This window comes from Myotis daubentonii, chromosome 6 (assembly GCF_963259705.1).
Source record: "Myotis daubentonii chromosome 6, mMyoDau2.1, whole genome shotgun sequence".
NCBI classification, from domain to species: Eukaryota; Metazoa; Chordata; class Mammalia; order Chiroptera; family Vespertilionidae; genus Myotis; species Myotis daubentonii.
The window spans coordinates 5,779,524-5,795,482 of record NC_081845.1 but is presented as its reverse complement, the minus strand read 5'-3'; the positions used below and the strand labels follow the sequence as shown (position 1 = coordinate 5,795,482).

Genomic DNA, 15,959 nt, shown 5'->3' with positions numbered 1-15,959 from the left:
TCTATAAGCACTAGAATGTGGGTTCCCCAAAGGCAGGGACTGTCTGTCCCTGTGGCCTGTGGTATTCCCAGAAACTAGGGTGCCTGGCACATAAGAGGCACTCAAGAAACACTCGTGGAAAGAATTCACGGTAGTGTACACCGAGCACATCCCAGTGCATGGCATGTAAGTCAGGGGCTCAACAGATGGTACCTATTATTTTTTCACTAGAGGCCTAATGCATGAAATTTGTGCAAGGACAGGCCTTCGCAGCCCCGGCTGCTGGGGCCCTTGCAGCCCCAGCTGCCTTGTGGCCCTGGCTGCCTCGCGGCCCCACCCCCACACCTCACCCACCTTGACCTGGCGCTGCCCGTGTCTGCCGCCACATACCCCTGGTCCCCCAGTTCCACGGAGCCCCCCATCGATCACCCCACCGAAGGTGGCCTGGGCCTCCCTCTTTGGGACGATTGCGGAGCCCCTCCCATCGATCGCCCCTGGCCAGTGGCCTGGGCCTCCCGTTGTGGGGCAATCAAGGGGCAATGGCAGGCCAGATGACCAATAGCATCGCACCCACCTTGGCTGGCCTGGCGCCAGTGCGTGCCATAGCGTGGTCATCTGGAAGGTTGTCTGGATGGTCGTTCTGCTGTTCAGAGGTTCGGTCGATTTGCATATTATGCTTTTATTATTATATATTTCTTGTCTGTCCAGCTCAGACAGTGGATGTTAGACAGGGTCCTTCTTTTGTACACCCTTTATAGTGCTGGGCACAAAATCACTCAATCAATAAATACTGTTTAATTGGATTTGACTTGTTCCAAAGCCAATGGTGAGGGAGAACTGATTGTTTTTGTCCAAGCGGGCTGGCTGGCTCTACTTCATTTGAACGGCCAAGATTCTATCACCTCACGTCAGCTCTCTATTAAAATTAATTATGATCAGACTCCATCCATCACATCCCGGGACAAGAAGACAGCCTTCCCGGGAGAGTCATCCTGGCCACTCTTGGTGACGGAGGGTGACTCTGAGGTCCTGTGTGACATTTCCTCACTCTGGTCATCAAACAGTGTCAGTATTACGCAATAATCTTTTAGAAATGACTACTAACGGGGAGGTGATAGATGTGATCTCTGCCCCAAATCACTTAAAATCCAAACTTGCTGAGCAGAAGAGAGAAGCGAGGCCCCGCTATTTTCCACCTCTTCCCTCCCCTGTTCTCATCGCCCTGGGCAACTTCCCCCTCTTCCCCGCTCCCCTCGAGGCCTGACAAGGACACCCCACCTGGCATCCCTCGGGGTTTGACAGCCCACGCTCTGGCTGCATAATGACGGCGCATTTTATGAATTATGTGGCATGTGGTGTCACCTGCTTTGCCATATTCCGGGAGCAGCAAATACATATGTAGAATTTAAATGCCACTTCCTTACTATACAGTTATCATGTATCTGCACAGTGGACGAGCCTTCAGAATGCTACGTGGAAATGGTGGCAATTCTTCGCCCTTCTTCCCTTTGCAGATGCAAGAAAATCCAAGGGAAGCCGCGTCCTCACAGCTGGGGGTGCACACCCAGCGAGGGCAGGATGGCGACTGATGGCGACCGCTGTGTGCCAGGCTCCCTGCTGGGAACCCACGTTCATTAGTAATTTAATCCACACAACCTCAGGTGGGTGTTATGATCCTCCATTACAGATGAGGAAAGAGAGAGACTAAGGCTTGTTCGTTGGGTCACCCCAATGGTGAGTAGTAAACAGAGATTTGAACGAAACATTCTCTGATTCCAGAGTGTCTTCTAAGACCGGGCACCCTGGGCTGGTTACTCGCGTGCGCCCAAGCTGGGTGACCCTTCTTTATAGCTCCCGTTCTACCCTGGATCCTATTAAAAACAAAAACAAAAAAACTACAAAACGTCCTACCAGATTGAAAATATTATAAAGCTACAAAAATCAAAACAGAGCAGTGAGCCCTGCCAGTGGTTCTCAGTGGTCAGAGCATAGGCCCAGGCACCAGAGGGTGGTGGCTTCCATTCCCTGTCAAGGGCACGTACCTGGGTTGTGAGTTTGCCCCCCACCCCTGGTCAGGGTGCATTCAAGAGGCAAGCAGTCGATGTGTCTTTCTCACACTGATGTTATCCCCCCCCCCCCCCCCTCAACCTCCGCCCTCCCTTCCAGTCTCTGAAAAGCAATGGGAAAAATATCCTTGGGTGAGGAGTAACAAAAAAACAAACAAAACAAAACAAAACCCAGAACAGTGAGCAGTGAAACAATAGAGCTTAGAAATCAGCATAGGTATTTGATAAAGGAAGCATTTCCAATCATTTCGATAAATGGATTATTCTACAAATGGTATTGGGAAATCTGGTTGGTAAAGCAAGTAGTAGGTGCCCAATAAGTGAGTGTAAATTCTACATTGTGCAATTAAATGAGATGGCACATGCTGTCCAGCTCCCACAGGGACTGCTGGGAAGAGATTCAGGTGACTTTTGAGCTCTGGATTTTTAAGTCTCTGTTCTACATAGAACTCTGGTCTTGACTTCTCACAGTCTCTTACAATACTTTCGATTTTCAAAGTGTTTTCACTATCCCATGGTGCAGGGCCGGTGCTGATTCCCACTCTCTATAAGGACACTGGCGCTCCGGGAGGTTAAGGTCACGGCTGGCATGCCTTGTGAAACTTAACCACGGGCTTCCTAATTCCTGGTGTAACTCTTTCTGTTGGACTCTATATATAGCCTCTCCCCATCCCTGCCCATCGCATTCACACCCACACAATTCAAACAATAGGAAAGAAATAACATCACTCCATTAACACAATAACTGTGTTAATTTCTCTGTATCCCCGGTCAGCCTTTGTCCATAGCAAACTTACTTTACATAATTGCAATCATAGTTTAATTACAATTTAGTGGCCCATTTTCCACTTAGCACTGTAAGTCCCCAATGCTTTTTATAGTTTTGTAGCAAATGAGTGAGGTACATCCGTACGGTCTTACCCGATCCTCTTCCTTAAGTTCATCCATGTAAATCTCCATCTCTAATCCAATTGCTCTTAAATGAATTTCTTTCACAGGAGCGAGTGCATGCAGTTGTGTTCCTCTTTTCAGGCAGCCGGTTACCTCCCCGCCCCCTCCAAGAAGTCGCCTGTCTTTTCCCCAATCCATGGGTAACTTCTCAGGGGACATGCAAGAGCTTTTCTGCAGACCTTTGCCCCCGTGTAAGCAGCGGAGGGGCGTCTGGGGCCTCTCAGAGCTCAGGACCATTGCGTTCCTGTTGAGGATGCACTTCCCACTGTTCTCACCTGTGGCTTCCCAAGTTAGCTTCCCCAGGCCAGTCAGCACGAAAACCACGCTTCACCCCCATGCTCTCCTCCCTGGCCAGGGAGAAATGGCACACTGAACACTTTCCTCACCTTTCTGTATGCAGTATGATTCATGGACAACAGACTGCTTAGATTATTGAATAAGTCATTGTTTTCAATCATCCACTCTGTGTTTAAAAAGAGAGACATTTTCCATACTTACTGTTCCACTCTCTCTATTTCAGGAGATGAGAGTGGCCTCATGGAAACATACCCGGACCTGACTGGGCTCTGTTAGGGAACAAGTATATAAAGAGAGACATAGACAAGACACATTTGTGGTCAGTGCCTGTCCTGAATGCTCCATAGGTCAAGGTCAGTCTACTTACACTAAGGAGTTATGAGGCCTTAAAAAGGCAGTATTCAGATGGGCTGTCAACAAACACCTAGTGGACGTCTGTGCACAGCTGTCAGACATCTGAAGGTGGTACACTGTCCCTGCTCTCAACATGGTGATTCTCTACACCAAGTTGTCTGGCAGACAAACGCTGGCAACATCTGCCAAAAGAGGGTGACATAATAAGAGGGTTGTCATATTTTTTTAGTGTTATTTTTCAATTACAGTTTACAGTCAATGTTATTGTGTATAGTTTCAGGTGTACAGCTTAGTGGTTAGACAATCCTATACTTTGCAAAGTGTTCCCCCCAATATTTCCAGTAGCCACCTGGCACCACACATAGTTATTACAATATTATTGACTATATCCCCTATGCTGTACTGTACATCCCTGTGACTATTCTGTAACTACCAATCTGTACTTCTTAATCCCTTCACCTTTTTCACCCAATTCCCTAAGTCCTCTCTCCTCTGGCAACAACCAGTCTGTTCTCTGAGTCTGTTTCAAATTTGTTTGTTCGGTTATGTTGTTGTTTAGAATCCATATATAAGTGAAGTCGTATGGTAACTGTCTTTCTCTGACTGATTTATTTTACTTAGCGTAACAGGGGGTTGTAATATTTTTGTGAAAGGTGGTGAAGTTCTTTTACTTAATTAAAAGAGAAAATAAAGCTACAGAATGGCAATAATAACTGGGAAAGATGCTATTATGATTTGGTTTTGTTTTCAGACATCTAGTTATAAAACATTTGTGCAAGGGGAAGAGCAAGGATCGGGGTTTTTCTAAGAACTTACTTTATCAACAGTGCAGCTCTTTTCTTTTTCACCATTAAGGAGCCTTTCTTGGGCAAAGAAGCCCTAATTCCATGGTGGGAGCAAAGAAGGAAAATTGACGACTTAGTACATCCCATATTGATTGTAACGTTCCATGACTCAGCAAAGATGGTTAGCAATGGCCAAACGTGTTTGAATGTTATGCTTTGGTGAGGCGTGGGCGTGGCCAATACCTAGAGATACAGCAGCTGCAATTCAGTGCGGGAAGAGCAGCCTCGGCCCGAAAAAACACCTGAGAAAAACGTGGCACTATAGTAACGAGCCAAACCGCCGGCACTGTCGGCAGCTGTGATTTCACTTTATTGATTGTCTCCCGTGAAACACGAGGCTCTTTATTTGAATCATTTGTATAGGTGTCGTATTGGGTTAATTGCAAAGCAACTGGATTTAATAATAATATAACGGTGTATCATGGACATCGATTCCTAGAATTGTGAGGTGTGAATTGCAGTTGATCATGAGATGCTAGGAGATGAGCAAGTCCCAGGCTAATCGTGAAAATTTAAGCTGCCCAGGGTGAGCTTTAACTTACATGTCAGTTCGGATTGTTACTGCAAACACTTTACAGGCCTGGAACATGATTGGTTATAAACGGGATGCCCTTGAACTTGAATTGTTTTAAAAAGCATAGCTTTATGCTGAGTTAACAGCATGCCATTCAAATCAGTACCAATGTAAACACAGAGGCTGAAGGCTTTCTGCTTTCTTGCAGGTTTTCGTAGTTGCTAAGATTATTTCACTCTTAGCGAGTCCAGTCTGGCTCTGTTAGCCCACAGAGTGAGGAACGCAAGAATGGTTCTCAAAATTGATAGAAATTCCCTAAAAAGTAAGGATGTGCACTAATGACCAAGTTTAAGTTCATTATTTCCTAACAACTGAAGAACAGCATATTATATATTTGCATAATTATTTTTATGTTTAAAATTGGTGGCTATTTTTCACTTTTCCAGTTGAAGGATAATTCTTTCCAAGAAGAGAGGGAAATAGATTTTATAAGGAAATTTCATATGCATATGATAAAGAAAACTGAATAAAAAAATTCAAGACAAATATGAGTAGGAAAGTTAAGAGTCTGGGGCAGTGGTTGGCAAACTCATTAGTCAACAGAGCCAAATATCAACAGTACAACGATTGAAATTTCTTTTGAGAGCCAAATTTTTAAAAGTTAAACTATATAGGTAGGTACATTGTTATTAACTTAATTAGGGTACTCCTAAGGCTTAGGAAGAGCCACACTCAAGGGGGCCAAAGAGATGCATGTGGCTCGCGAGCCGAAGTTTGCTGACCACGGGTCTGGGGGAAAGAAAAAAAAGGATGAGGCAGAGGAGGAAGAGAATGAGAAAAGGATAAGTTATAAAATGAGAAGACTGAGTAACACGGTAAAAATTGTCTGGCACAATATAGGCACTCAGTAAGTGTTCTGATCAATGACTGGTTAGCTAAGCTTAAAGACAAAGTTATAAAGAAAGTTAGTAATGCATCAAAATATATTGCTTAGACTGCTGTCTTTGATACGTCTAAGTAAAAGCAACAAATATTCTTTTTCTTAGGCCAAACCTTGTTATGTGACTTCACTCTAATTGTTTTCACCAGTTGTGTTTCCTCTGTTGATCATTTTAACTGGCACAATTGTTACAGCACATTCTCAACGTCACTGAGCTTCATGGTCAACTTGGAGAGGTCACTGGGAGAATCCCTGACTTCCACAATTCATCCAAGTGCAGAATGCAAAATCACCCACCTAAACCAAACGCTTCTCACCTCCCTTCCGCTCTGAGGAGACTGACTTTCTCACCAACTCAAAGAGAATGGGGAGAGAGGGGGGGACTAAATGAAAAACAAAACCAAATGCACTCAGCAAGCGTGTTTACCTATGAAGATACTAGCTATGGTTGTTGGTTCACTCCAGGTCGATCTTTTATGAGCACACGCACAGGGAAACGACCACGCGAGGACACAGCGAGAGGGCAGCGTCTGCAGGCCAAAGAGAGGCCTCAGAGGAAATCAACCTGATGACACTTTGATCGCAGACTTCCGGCCTCCAGAGCTGTAAGAAAATAAATTTCGGTTGTTTAAGCTAAAACAAAACAAAAGTGTCAAGGCTGCTCAGAACTAAAAACGGCGAGGATCCCAAAATCTCCATTGTGTTTAGCCACATGAAGGTCACGGGAGACCTGTGACGAAGCTGGTTGTTACCAGAATGATGAGGAAGAAACCCAGCTCACGGGTGCCACACACAGCCTCTGGTGTCCCTGCGGGCCAAACACAAGGACAAGAATGGGGCAAGGTCCCAGCGCCCCATGCATGGCATCAGCACTGCTCAACCTTACATTCAAGTCCCACCGACAGAGCTTGCTCAGCTCACTAACATCCCCCATGTCTACACAGTAGCATGTCCTGCCCCCCTTTCTCCACCCTCTGTAGAGGTTAAGAAAAAATTATAGCTCCCAACCATGATAAAACCATTATTTAACATCATTTTATGGGCACTTAGGAAAACAGGATTAACTACAGATGCCACAATTTTGTTATAAAACCAAACAAACTCAAAAAGTTTATCCACATTAAGTTAATTTAACTAAAAGAATGTACCCAAAACCACATGCAATGGAAGAAAAAAGAAAACTTTCCACTGAATTATATATATATAAAATTTTAAATTAGTTTTTTTAGGGGGTTGGGGAATGAAGAAAGAATCCTTGCTTATTTCTCCTAATTTCTGATTCAGATTGCTCTTACAAATATTGTGACTACATATTTCTAGCTTATTCATTTATAAAATAATCTGATTCGTTTTGTCTTTTTACAAAATTCTTTGTCGTATAAACCTCTGTTTTGACCTATCTCTCAGGCTTGATCATTTCTTTCTCACCCACTTCTGCCACCTCATACCTCTGGTCTCTGCCCCCGACTCCCAACTCATTTTTCCTGCCAGAATCCTATTCCTAAAATCCTGTTTTAATTGTTTCTCTGCCCTTTCGAAAACTTACAATGCCCCCCCTCCCCCAGTTCCCATCACATGAAATATTAAATTCCCTACTTAAAACACAGGACTTGCCACAGTCTGTTCCGATTCGACTCATTCAGTTGTTGTAACTACTCCCCAAAGTACAACTTCCACTTCCCTCAGGCTAGTATCAGAACCAGCACCCACACTTCTATCTGCCTTCCCCCTATGCTTTGATACCCACTTGGAAATGGCCTCCACAAGTCCCTTCACATGACTGCATATCACCCATCTTTCAAGGCCCAGGAGGAAAAATCTGCACATAGAAGTTGCTTATCCTATCTAATAAAAGAGAAACATGGTAATTAGTGTATGACCGCTACCCTTCCCATTGGCTAATCAGGGCGATATGCAAATTAACTGCCAGCCAAGATGGCGGCCGGCAGCCAGGCAGCTTGAAACTAACATGAGGCTTGCTTGCTTCAGTGACAGAGGACTCCAACGTTCCCCGCCTGCCTTGCTGGCCTCTGAGCCTGCAGTTTAAGAAACATTGTAACAAATATAGAAGCTAAACAAAACCCGAGAAACCTGCTTTCAGCGAGCCCAGGATCTCAGAGCTGGAGTTATACATTGTTTCGATTATAGAACCCAAACAAACCAGATACCTGCTTTCAGCAGCAGAGGCCTCAGAGCTGGAGCCAGAGCTAAAGCTGGCCCAGAATAAAAAAAAAAAAGAAAAAAAGAATCAGTTGGGAGCTTCAGTCACCCGCCAGCCTGAAAACAGCCCTCAGCCTCTCACCCAGACTGGCCAGGCACCCCAGTGGGGACCCCCACCCTGAAGGGTGTGTGACCAGCTTCAAACAGCCATCATCCCCTCACCCAGGCTGGCCAGGCACCCCAGTGGGGACCCCCACCCTGATCCAGGACACCCTTCAGGGCAAACCAGCCAGCCCTCACACGTGCACCAGGCCTCTATCCTATATAGTAAAAGGGTAATATGCCTCCCAGCACCGGGATCAGCGGAGCCGAGAGGCCTCCCGGCACCGGGATCAGCGTGACAGGGGGCAGCGCCCTAACGCCCTGATCGCCCTGCGGCTCTGTGTGTGACAGGGGACGGGGCCACAACCTCCCTATCCGCCCTGCTCTGTTCGTGACAGGGGAAGGTGCCCCAACCTCCTGATCAGCCCTGCTCTGTGCCTGATACGGGGGGAGCTCCCCAAACCCCTGATCGCCCTGCGGCTCTGTGTGTGACAGCGTGCGGCACCCCAACCCACCCCCACGGGCCCTGCTCTGTATGTGACAGGGTAGAGCTATAACCTCCCCATCGGCCCTGTCCTGAGTATGAGAGTGGCGGCGCCCCAACCCCCTGATCGGCCCTGCTCTGTGGGTGATAGAGGGCGGCACCCCAACCCCCTGATCCGCCCTGCTCTGTGAGTGACGGGGGGGGGGGGGAGCTCCTCAACCCCCTGATGGGCCCTGCTCTGTGCATGACAGGGGGGAGCTCCCCAACCCCCTGATGGGCCCTGCTCTGTGCGTGACAGGGTACGGAGCCCCAAGCCCCCTGATGGGCCCTGCTCTGTGAGTGACAGGGGGCAGTGCCCCAACCCCCTGATTGGCCCTGCTCTGTACGTGACAGGGGGTGGCGCCGCAACCTCCCCATCGACCCTGCTTTGAGTGTGACAGGGGGCGGTGCCCCAACCCCCCAATCGGCCCTACCCTGAGCGTGACTGAGGGTGGCATCGCAACCTCCCAATCCGCCCTGCCCTGTGCATGACAGGGGGCAGAGCCCCAACTCCCCAATGGGCCCTGCTCTGAGCCCGACCAGGGGCTGCACCTAGGGATTGGGCCTGCCCTCTGCCACTCGGGAGCAGGCCTAAGCCAGCAGGGCGTTATCTCCCGAGGGGTCCCAAACTGCGAGAGGGCACAGGCCAGGCTGAGGGGCCCCCTTTCCCCCCCGAGAGCACAAATTTTTGTGCACAGGGCCTCTAGTCCTATATAATAAAAGGCTAATATGCAAACTGACCGAACGGTGGAACAACCATCACTATGATGCGCACTGACCACCAGGGGGCAGACGCTCAATGCAGGAGCTGCCCTCTGGTGGTCAGTGTGCTCCTACAGGGGGAGTGCCACTCAGCCACAGGGAGAGAGCCAGAAGCCAGGCTCACGGCAGTCAGACATCCTCTGAGGGCTCCTGGTCTGGGAGAAGGCGCAGGCCAGGCTAAGGGACTCCCCCCCCCCCCACCCAGAGTGCATGATTTTTGTGCACTGGGCTTCTAGTCTTTGATAAGAAATTTGCCCGTAAAAAAAAAAATAATTTAATGGAGAGTTTACCAGGCTCTTTAAATGAATTACCATCTCAGGATAGCCCTTTGAGGTGGGCGACATTTTGCAGATAATGAAACTAAGGATTAAGTTCATCTATGGACAGCACCTAGCACAGTGCCTACCCATAACAAGGATGATGTCAATGTTGACTGTCATTGTGCTTACTAGAAGGATTCAGTGATTCTCCCAGGTCACACAAAAGTATGTAAAAGAGTTAGAATTCGAACTCTGGCTTTTCATTTGCCAGGAACAGTAATGCTCTGTTTGCACTGCTGCTACCTTGCCCAGCTTCCTCAACGACTGCGGTCAACATTGATTTCCTGGCTGAATTCCTTAGCCGTTGGTGTGTCTGTGCCACTCTATTTTGCACTTGATGGCTACTTTACTTGGACTTCTACTTTTCTTCAGTATATGTCTCATTGGAGCTTGGCCAAGAGTAAAGACTAGTGCTGTGCTGATGCGTGTTTAGCAACCAGCTCTCAAGGTGGAGTGGGGTTGATTCATAAAGTTTGTTGATTTCAGTGGTATATACTCCTACCAGGGTCAATTTCAAGATACCAAAGCAAAGTCAACTAACTCACAGAATGGTTACAATTTTAATGATCAGCTCTTTAGAGCTGGTGCAGGCTGCCTGCGACACGCCCCTGGTACTAAGGATTAGATGTCATACTTTATTTTCTTGTCGAGTATGTAGTGCCAAGGACAGTGCTAAGCAAATAGGATGCATGACCATGTATCTGGAGCTTCTGGTTCAAGGTTGCAAATGCGTATAAACATTTACTTGGCCTACTTCCCCAAACCCCATTGAAATCATGGTACACAAAAACTAACGCTTCCATATAGTGCTTAAAGAAGGATGCCAACACTGATTAGAAACTTTGACAAATTTATGAAAGAGAAGAAAGCAGGTGGACTCCTATTGATGGATAAGCCAAAGGAAATCACAAACCGAAACACTGGTGAGGGCTGCCATGGAGATGGGAGCCACTCTTCCCAGGGAGACTTGAAGCTCAGCAGGTATGGAGAACTTAAGGAGACAGAGGAGCTAATAATCAGGGTAATTCCTTAAAGGCTAAGGAATAGCTGAGCCAGTCTGACCCCGCCCTCTTCTACATATTTTGAACATGGTGTGCCCAGCTACAGGTCTCAGAATTGCTTTCTAAATCAAGTGCAATACAGTGGGGCCTTGACTTACGAGTGTCCCGACTAATGAGTTTTTCGAGATATGAGCGGTCTCTCGGCCGATTTTTTGCTTTGAGTTGCGAGCTAAAATTTGGGTTACGAGCCAGCTTCAGATACCCCACCGCTAGTTGGCGCAGCGAACGTCACAGTGAACGCCACATCAGCCCAGCATCACGTGTCTCACTCGTTCACTTTAAGATTTGACATATGAGTAATTTGAGTTACGAGCTCCGTCACAGAACAAATTAAACTTGTAAGTCAAGGCTCCACCGTATTTCTCTGGGGAGGACCCCCCGCCGTGGATATGTGGGGCTGGAGAAATAAAACAGAGCCTGTGCAAAGTCTGAACTTCCAGATGCACGGAGAAGGGGAAACGGGGCAGTTTCAGTAGCCCCACCAAAGTCTACTCTGTTCACAACTGTAGGTTCTCAGTATCTGTTCAGTGAATGAACAAACGAACCATATAGCTTTGGGGAAAATGAATGACTCTTTAGGCAACGCGACAGCCTAAGCAAATGCACAGAAATTCTGGATTATTTAAAACCATTCAAATTTGTTTTAGCAGCCAAGTTGGAGACAAGGGGGAGGGAAATCTCCAAGTGGCACAGATAAAGAGAAACATCAAAGGCAAGGTGTTAAGAACAAGCTGCATGGCTCATCTCCCTTGCAGCCGGGGTAACCCTGCCTGTGCTGCAGTTTTAGCCAACAAGACTTAAGCGGAAGTGGGCTAGGGATTTCTGGGTACGTTTGGCTTTTCTGATCAGGGGGCCATCCCTCCTCCTTGTTGCTTCCCTCTCTCTCTCCCACCTGGACAGTGGCTGTGAGGCTGGAAACAGACTAGCCAAATTGCCACATGAAACAGACAGAAGGATGAAAGCCACTGCTGAGTGATGGAGGGGCAGGGAGATACATGAGGAAAAGGACACAGATGACAGTATTTCTTCCCTGCTCTGCCTGCATCCAACATGTTCGTTATGTTAGAAAAACAAACCACTACAGTAAGGTTCGGTTGCACCCCTAGGTAATACGTGATGCGTCCGGGAACTTGGACGGAAGAAAAACACTTTTGAGAAATGGAAACTCCAAGCCTGAGGTACATGTGTATATGGGGTCTGAATTTATGCTGCCTGCTTGACTTAAAAATCCTAAGTTGAGATATTTAATTAAATAAAAAGTTAAGCTCAGACTCTAGTTCTAGTAGTAAAAACAAACATTCACTCCTTGGGAACACTTTTACATCTCTTAGGAAGGGAAAAAATTAAAGATACGTTCACAGTAAAAAATTACAAGGTGCATGAAGGAATAAACTAAGGTGAGGTAAGTCAACAGATATAGCAGAAGGAAGGATCAGCATTCAGAGAACTGCATAAAAAGAGGACGCAACTCAAGATATAAGCACAATCATAGACATCATAATAAGAAATACATAAAAACAATACAATAAGCAAATTTGAAGAATCAAACTGAGTCTCTATAAATGGAAAACATAGTCACTGAAATTAAAAATGCAATGAACAGGGTAATGAATAAATAAGACAAAAATGAAGAAAGAACATATAAACCAGAAGATAGATTGGAAGAAATTTATCAGAATGCAGGACAGAGAAACTATGAAATTGTAATTAAGTGCTATGGAAAATATATCAAGAAATTTCAAAATATACATCAAGTAGAAATTCCAGACAGAACAAAGAATAGAAAATTGAGGAAGAGAAGATATTTAAGAACGTAACACCTGAGTTTTCCATAACTACAGTAAAATCCAAGTCTTCAGATTTTGGAAGCATGCAAATGCCCTCGCAGTAGTAAAGGACAGTGGGATATAATTACATCTCTTCCAACTCAAGCTGGCCTTGGGAACAATATCAGTAGGAAAATTTGCTCATGTTTCTTATTATTAAGTTCATGGCAACTAAAAATATAATCCCGGCTCTTTTGTCTTTTCTCAAGTTATGACTAAGATTTCCACCTAGATACCAAGACCACCAGACATGACATCCTGGGCCAATCCCGAAGACCTTTCATTGACTCTAGACCAGGGGTGGGCAAACTTTTTGACTCGAGGGCCACAATGGGTTCTTAAACTGGACCGGAGGGCAGGAACAAAAGCATGGATGGAGTGTTTGTGTGAACTAATATAAATTCAAAGTAAACATCATTACATAAAAGGGTACGGTCTTTTTTTTTTTTTTAGTTTTATTCATTTCAAATGGGCTGGATCCGGCCCGCGGGCCATAGTTTGCCCACGGCTGCTCTAGACCTTTCATTGGCCCCCAAGAATCCTTTGAGGACTCCCAGTTCATATGATCTCTACCACTCCAGCCAGAGGGGAGATTTGGAAATGTCATTCCCCCCAATTTACTCTCTCTCTTTTCTTAACCCTCACCTGAGGATATGTTTTTTATTGATTTTAGGGAGAGAGAGGAAGGAAGAGTGAGAGAAGGGGAGAGAGAGAGAAAAACATCAGTGTGAGAGAAATATCGATTGGTTGACTCCGGTACACAACCCCACCAGGATCAAACCCACAACCTAGGTATGTGCCCTGACCAGGAATGGAACCAAAAACTTTTGGTGTACAGAACGATGTTCCAACCAACTGAGCCACCTGACCAGAGCCCAATTCTTTTTTTAAATGGAGATATAATTTACATATTCTAATATGCACATATTTTAAATATACAATTCTATTATTGTTGATGAACCTATACACCCATCCCAATCAAGGTACAATGTAAAGTCATTTTTTAAAGGAAACATTATCTGGATTGACTCAATAGCAATAAAACGCAATAGCTTCTATTTCCAAATCTTACATTTGCAATCTTAGAAATAGCATCCAAGACTTGGAGATAATGAGAGACAGTGTAGGAAATAGTACATTTTACCCCATCTCTAAGAATAGTTCTATTTTCCATAGTAATTTAGATAAGAACCAGAAAATGCTATAAATCACTGCAAAGTGATTTATACTTTAAAGTACACATCTTAACATTGGTGTGCTGAAAAGTGATTAATCACACTTTATTTTCCTCTCAAATTTTCCCATACTGCCACAGGAATAAGCTGAAACACCTTATCTTCTGTCCTATCTGAAACATCTGAATGGACAGCCTAGGCCAACTTCCATCCTAGCAACGGGGCGCATGGCTACAAATAGTTCTCTTCAAGTCAAAGGAAAATAACAAATACAAGAACACCCACTCTGAAGTTCCTTTATTTTGGTTTAAACCTCCCTTAACAGGCTCTTTTCAAGTCTTTGGAGCATTATTAAATGATCCGCTATTGATTTCCCGTGCTTAGCGCTGGTGAAATGGAGAGACTTGAAGACTAATGACTGGCGTCCACTCGCTGTCTAAAGCACAGGTACAAAGGCAGAAGGAGCACTTGGAGCGCATTCCTACAACCATCCTCTAAACTGAAATTTCAACACCGGGAAATAGGACAGGAGGGAAACAGGCCACAGAATTCAACTCATCTCTCTCACTTAAATGTAGCACGCTGCTATTTCTGTTACCTATCTTGGGACATTTTATAAATATTGGTATATTTTGCTATTCAGCATGAAGCTGTATGCTTACTTTCTACCTTTGAAATCCAAATTTCCAGATAACCACTTTTAGGAAAGCATTCCTCTATTTTCAGCTTCATTCTCCATGGGCCATTTATTTGCAATCCGGAGCCATTGAGTAACTAGAGGTAAGAATCTGCCCTACCAGTTTCTACCTTAAAAAGAAAAGCTTTCAAGACAAACAAACCAATTTTTTAAATGGGTAAAAGAGAAAAAACAGGTGTTTCCCTAAGCAGGGGGGGTGGGGGGGGGTGGTCACATAAATTCAACCTCATAAATAATCAGGAAAATGCAAATTAAAAACAAGACACCATTTCACATCCCATCAGATGAGCAAAATTTTGTAGTCTGACAATACTTTTTAACAAGAATATTTTATCATTAAACTCAATTGTGTTTAATACCCAAGCTATCTACAGGGGGTGGGGGGAATAAAACATATGCCCCTTTCTCCTTAAAAGCATACATATTTTTAAAAGGGGTATAAAGAAAGGCATTGACCCTGTAAGAAATAGTCGTCACACTTTATTCTTTCAGCGTATTCCAAATTTAGGGGTAAATCTATGGCTCAGAAAACCCCTGGTGACTAAGCCGGCTTCCAGCCTTGGCATGGCCAGCCGTCCCAATCCTGGCTGACTCTGCCAGGAGGCAGAATTACACATTTGCACATGGTTAAACAGTTTCGTCACTGAAGTAGATTTAAACTAGCTTTAAAAGAAGGAAAAGAAAACATTCGGTGCATTCCACATGTTCCCCTAAGTATATTGTAGCGTCAAGTCATGCAGCATTGTGCATTCCTCAGAACTCCCAAACACTACTTAAATGGTGCACATAAATCACTGCATCCCTGGTGAAATACAGCTGTCTCCTCCAGGAGAAGTAAGGGGTGACGCTTGGGGTGAGGACCTCTGCTCAGCAAGAATCCACGGCCATTTGAAGGGACCCACACTATCTCAAAGGCGGGAAAGCTTGCGGGGGTTCTCTTCCTTTCTGCTACCCATCCACCACAATCTTTGGGTTAAAGGCTCTTGTTTCAAAAAACTGGTGAATTCTACCTTCTGACCACACGATCCATCTCAGCAGTTCCAGCGTGTGTGAACTGTGGGATCCCAAGGGCGGAAAGCATCGTTCGAAAGGATCAGTGAAGAGAGCAACTCAGAGGGAAGAAGGAAGAGAGTGCAGAACCCAGAGATGAATAAAGACACGCACGGGGGGTGAGTAAGCTCCTACAAAACGACTCTTTTTTTACCAAAGAATTCACCTCGGGACGCATGACACTCACAGACGCGACTGGATGGACAACAAAGCTGTTTACACATCACAAACCCTGGGGTAGCCAGAACCTGGGCCTGCGTTCTAGACGCTTCCTCTGGAAAGGAGCCCGCCCCGAGGGGGAGGGGCCTGGGAAGGGAAGGGGCGGGCCGCGAGGGAG

At 45.6% G+C, this 15,959-nt stretch overlaps 1 long non-coding RNA gene across 2 annotated transcripts; it reads right to left on the bottom strand.

The window, feature by feature from the left end:
* Positions 1-3,423: 3,423 nt before the first annotated feature.
* On the bottom strand, positions 3,424-15,904 carry LOC132236756 (uncharacterized). 2 transcript variants are annotated; one of them, XR_009453353.1, is made up of 3 exons: positions 15,789-15,904; positions 3,661-3,829; positions 3,424-3,562 (listed from the first exon to the last, which is right to left on the bottom strand). It is a non-coding gene; the product is annotated as an uncharacterized LOC132236756 (long non-coding RNA). The 2 variants fall into 2 exon arrangements; XR_009453352.1 differs by lacking the exon at positions 15,789-15,904 and adding an exon at positions 6,374-6,499.
* Positions 15,905-15,959: the final 55 nt, after the last annotated feature.